This window comes from Zingiber officinale, chromosome 6B (assembly GCF_018446385.1).
Source record: "Zingiber officinale cultivar Zhangliang chromosome 6B, Zo_v1.1, whole genome shotgun sequence".
In the NCBI taxonomy this organism is placed as follows: domain Eukaryota; kingdom Viridiplantae; phylum Streptophyta; class Magnoliopsida; order Zingiberales; family Zingiberaceae; genus Zingiber; species Zingiber officinale.
The window spans coordinates 100,815,013-100,821,012 of record NC_055996.1 but is presented as its reverse complement, the minus strand read 5'-3'; positions in this window follow the sequence as shown (position 1 = coordinate 100,821,012).

Sequence of the window (6,000 nt, the reverse complement as noted above, 5' to 3'; positions counted from 1 at the left end):
ATGAGAGACACTGATAAGTTGGGCAGGAGTTCACTTGTTTGTGAGTTATCCTAGAGAAACGAAAGGAGATTTATAGTCCTCATAATCGGAAGGTCATTGTTAGCACCAATGCCCGATTTTAGAAGAGGACTATACAATGAACCACAAGCCCATAAGTAAAATTATTCTTAAAGAAATGACACGTCTAATCTAGTACCAACTGTACAAGATGAAATATCACAATAAACTGCAACACGTATCACAATTGATACACAAACAGTGCCTCGTCATAGTGGGAGGGTTGTTAGGCAACCTAAAAGATTCATGTTTTGGAAGAGTCTTTGGACTTGATCCTTAGTAGGCATGAACCTGATCCCCGGACATATGACGAAGCACTCTAAGATAAAGATGCAACATCTTTGCAAAGAATAAAGAATTAGAATATATGTATTCTAATATAGTCTGGGAGCTTATAAAATCACCAAATTGTGTAAAAGCCATTGGGTGAAAATAAGTCTACAATAGGAAAAAAGGGATAGATAGGAAGGTAGAAACTTTCAAAGCAAGGCTTGTTGAAAAAGGAAACTTTTCACCGGTAGTCATTCTTAAGTCTATCCAAATTCTTTTAGCTATGAGATTTAGCAAGTGGATGTCAAGACAGCTTTCCTTAATGGAAGTCTTGAAGAAAACATCCATATATAGCAACCAGAAGGGTTCATTGCAAAGAGCATCTTGTGTGTTCAATCAGTCTATGGACTGAAGTAAAGCTTCAAGGTCTTGTAACATCCGGTTTAATAAAGTAATCCAGACCTATGGATTTATTTTATAACCGAATGAGTTTTCTGTATACAAGAAGTGTGATGGAAATGTGGTGGTATTTCTTGTACTATACATAGATAACATTTTTGGTAGTTGGAAACAATATCAAAGTGTTGTCAGAAGTAAGGGTATGGTTATCCAAACAATTCGATATGAAGGACTTAGGAGAATGCATATATTCTTGGGATCAAAGGGATCGCAAGAAAAGAATATATTTTACTTATCCCAAGCTTCATATATTGAAATAATCCTTGCTCGTTTTAGCATGCAGAACTCCAAGAAAATGTTTCTTACCTTTTAGGTATGGAGTAGCTTTATCTAAAGAGATGTCTTCGAAGGCATCAAAGTAGATAGAGGAAATGAAGGCAGTTCCTTATGCTTCGGCTGTCGGAAGCCTAATGTATGCTATGCACGAGATCAGAAATCTGGCATAGTTAGCAGATATCAAAGTAACCCTGGACAAGGACATTGGACTGTGGTAAAGCATATATTGAAGTACCTTAGAGGCACTTGAGATTATATGCTAGCTTACAAGACAGATAATTTAGTCCCTGTGGGTTGCACGGATTTTGACTTCCAATCGGATAGGGACAATAGTAAGTCGACCTCGGGGTTTTGTGTTTACTTTAGGAGGTAAAGTCATAACTATGGAAGAGTGATAAGCAAAGGTGTTTTTTCGGACTCCACCATAGAAGCTGAGTAAGTGGCAGCTGTATGGCTCAGACACTTCATGATGGACTTAGACATGTTTTCTGGTTTGCCCAAAAATTATTACAATTTATTGTAATAATAGTGGTGCAGTAGTAAACTCGAAGAAACCATAAGTCCATAAGGCAAGTAAACACAATAGAGCGCAAGTACCACCCAATACGAGACATCATATAACGAGGAGAAGTTGTTGCCGCCTAGATTGCATCAGGTGATGACCTGTAGATCCTTTCACTAAGATCCTTAAGGCAAGAGCTTTTGATGGGCATGATGAAGGGTTGGGAATTAGATGTATAGCAGCAGATATGACAGCTTAGTCTTTTAGTATAAGTGGGAGATTGTTAAGATGTATACTAAAAGCCTAGCTTTTGGTATAAACATTTATCTAGGAATAAGAATCACATTGGTCAAATGTCTACATTTATGATAATTGTAGTTGTTCAATTAATTTATATTGTAGATAACATGGTGTGTAGAGTCACACACAGAGGATCATGTTATCAGTACCTTATAAATTATAAACAGTAGCTCACGACCAAGATGGAAAGGAACAAACCATTGGAAGGTCGTAATGTAATTAGGTATTAATTTATCTTATCTATATAATTACACTAGTACACTTAGAGTGTATTAAGTAGGACCATTAGAGGTTGTTTCTTTTTATACTGACTTTATAAAGGAATAAAAACCTCAGTTATTATGGAAGTGTGTACTCTTAATCTTAATATAATAACAAGCACATATATTTGATATTTATTTCTTTAATTTATCAATGGGTGAGATTTAGTTCAATAAATCAATAAGCCCGATAAGTTGGGAAATAATATCACTTATAGTGTGTGTTGTTGATTATAGAAGAAAATTGTGTTATAGTGATCTAGGTTGATAATGTCCCCAAGAGGAGCTCATAAGGATTGTGATGTTAAACCCTGCAGGTGGACATAGTCCGACATGATGATAAGGTTGAGTGGTACTACTCTTGGACTAAGATATTAATTAAGTGAGTTGTCAGTAACTCATTTGATTAGTGGGCATTCGATATCTTAAACACAGGGAGACTAACACACTCATAATAAGAAGGAGCTCAAAATGTAATTTGGGATTGGTGCGGTAGTTCAATAATAGTTCTTTAGTGGAATGAATTATTATTGATGGAATTAAGTTGTGTGTTCGGGGCAAACACGGGAAGCTTAATTCCATCGGGAGACCAAAACCAATTCCTCCTCTCGGTTCCTATCGTACGTAGCCTCTTGTATATAGAGATTTATACCCACCACATACTCACCTTCTTACCCAACCTATAGGGGCCGGCCAAGCCAAGCTTGAAGCTCAAGCTTAGGGTCGACCAAGCCTAAAGGTTGAGTCTTAAGGTGGCCGGCCAATTGCTTGGAGCCCAAGCTTAGGTGGTCGACCACATCGTATTAAAAAGGATTTTATTTATAAATTTTTCTTATGTGGATTCCATGGTTTTAAAAGAGAGTTTAAAATTTAAATCTTTCCTTTTATAGCTTTCTACAAAAAATTAAGAAAAGATTTGAAATCTTTCCTTATTTGTAGATTGAAAGGTAGATTTTAATTTTGAGAAAACTTTTCTTTATTAATCATGTTCATGATTTAAAAGAGAGTTTAAAAATTAAATATTCTCTTTTATAAGTTTCTACAAAAGATTAAGAAAAGATTTGATATCTTTTCTTATTTGTAGATTGAAAGGAGATTTTAATTTTTAGATATAACTTTCCTTTTTGGAAATCATCCACATGTTTAAAAGAAAGATTTTAATTTATAAAATTCCTTTTTTATAATCCGCCATGAAGGGAAAAATTATTGGAAATTTTTTTATAAATTTCCGGAAATAAATTAGGAAGTTTTAATTCTTGTGTTAATTAAAACTCTCCTTGTTTTGTTTTTAAAAGTGGTTGGCCATTATAAATTGAGAAGAGAAAATTGTTTTTAATTAAAAAAATTTTCCTTTTCATGGCAAAAGAATTAAGAAAGTTTTTATTTAAATTTCCTTATTTGCCAAGACCAAGGATTATAAAAGAGGGGGTAGAGGTGCCTTCAAAGGGGAACAACTCTATTATTTTTCTTCCTCTCTTTTCTTCCTTGGTGGTGGCCGACCATATTGGTTTTCTCTTCTTCCTTTTCTTTCTTCTTCATTGGCCGAACCTCATCATCTCATGGAGCTTGAAGGTGGCCGGATTCTAGCTTGGAGAAGAAGGAGAGAAAGGAAGCATCCCTTGGAGCTTGGTGGTGGTGGCCGGACCTCTACTTCTCTTGGAGAATTATGGTGGCCGAATCTAGCTTGGAGAAGAAGGTGCTTGGTGGTTCTCATCTTGGAAGATCATTGCCCACACAACGCCCGAGGTTAGAAGAGGAATACGGTAGAAGATCAAGAGGTTATTTTGCTTACAAAGAAAGGTATAACTAGTAATTATTTTCCGCATCATACTAGTTTTCTTTGTATAAGTTATTTTTGGAAATACCAAACACAAGAGGTATATGATTCTAGAGTTTTCGAATTTGTTTCGAAGTTATGTTTCTTTTATTTTATTTTTTCAAATTTGTGATTCGATTGTTCTTTTGGTTGACCTAGAGTTATTTAAGGAAATAAATATTAGCTTTCCTTAAAAGGCTTTGCCTAGGCGGTGGTGGTTGCTCCCATATCCAAGAAGGTCATGTGCCTCGCCATGCAGTCCTGGAAGCCGATTTTGAAAATTAATATTTATGGAATTAATAACTTAGGTAGATTTGAATCAATAGTGTTAAGTTCTGCTTGCGATTCAAATCTGAACCATTAAGAACAGATAAATTAAATTTGGAATCAATGATGTTAAGTTTCGTCTGCGATTCCTAATTTAACTTCTAAAGAACACAATAGGTTATTTAAGGAAAGGTTCGACACTTGTACAAAAAAATTTTGTACAGTGGAACCGGTACGATTTTCTTAGGACTAACTGATAGATGGAGCGATAGAGGGGGGGTGAATATCACGCGTTTTAAAACTATTCTTTTCTTTTATATCAAAGTCGTGCACTGCGAAAAGTAAAAAGAGACATATTGTTTACTTCGTTCGGAGCCTAGCTTGACTCCTACTCGAAGGCTCGCGGTCCTTGACCGCATCGGTGAGTAAACCACTATAACTCTTCTTTCCAAAATTCTTCGGAAAGAAGCAGATCGTACAATGGAGCAAGATAGTAATGTTAGGATATATACTAAAAGCCTAGCTTTTGGTATAAACATTTATCTAGAAATAAGAATCACATTGGTCAAATGTCTACATTTATGATAAATGTAGTTGTTCAATTAATTTATATTGTAGATAACATGGTGTGTGGTGTCACACACAGAGGATCATGTTATCAGTACCTTATAAATTATAAACAGTAGCTCACGACCAAGATGGAAAGGAACAAACCATTGGAAGGTCGCAGTGTAATTAGGTATTAGTTTATCTTAACTATATAATTACACTACTACACTTAGAGTGTATTGAGTAGGACCATTAGAGGTCGTTTCTTTTATACTGACTTTATAAAGGAACAAAGACCTCAATTATTATGGAAGTGTGTGCTCTTAATCCTAATATAATAACAAGCACATATATTTGATATTTATTTCTTTAATTTATCAATGGATGAGATTTAGTTCGATAAATCAATAAGCCCGATAAGTTGGGAAATGATATTACTTATAGTGTGTGTTGTTGATTATAGAAGGAAACTGTGTCCTAATAATCTAGGTTGAGAATGTCCCCAAGAGGAGCTCATAAGGATTGTCATGTTAAACCCTGCAGGTGGACTTAGTCCGACATGACGATAAGGTTGAGTGGTACTACTCTTGGACTAAGATATTAATCAAATGAGTTGTCAGTAACTCACTTAATTAGTGGACATTCGACATCTTAAACACAGGGAGACTAACACACTCATAATAAGAAGGAGCCCAAAATGTAATTTGGGATTGGTGCGGTAGTTCAATAATAGTTCTCTAGTGGAATGAATTATTATTGATAAAATTAAGTTGTGTGTTCGGGGCGAATACGGGATGCTTAATTTTATCGGGAGACCAAAACCAATTCCTCCTCTCGGTCCCTATCGTAGCCTCTTGTATATAGAGATTTATACCCACCACATACCCACTTTCTTACCCATCCAATGGGGCCGGCCAAGCTAGCTTGGAACCCAAGCTAGGGCTGGCCAAGACCAAGTGGATGAGCCAAGTTGGTGGCCGGCCACTAGAATATTAAAAAGGATTTTTATTAAAATTATTTCTTATGTGGATATCATGTTTTTAAAAGAGAGTTTAAAAAATTAAAAATTTCCTTTTATAGCTTTCTACAAAAGATTAAGAGAAGAGATTAATCTCTTTCCTTATTTGTAGATTAAAAGGATGGTTTTAATTTTTGGTAAAAACTTTCCTTATTTGTAAATCATCTACATGTTTAAAAGAGAGTTTAAAATTTGAAATCTTTCCTTATTTGTTGATTAAAAGGTG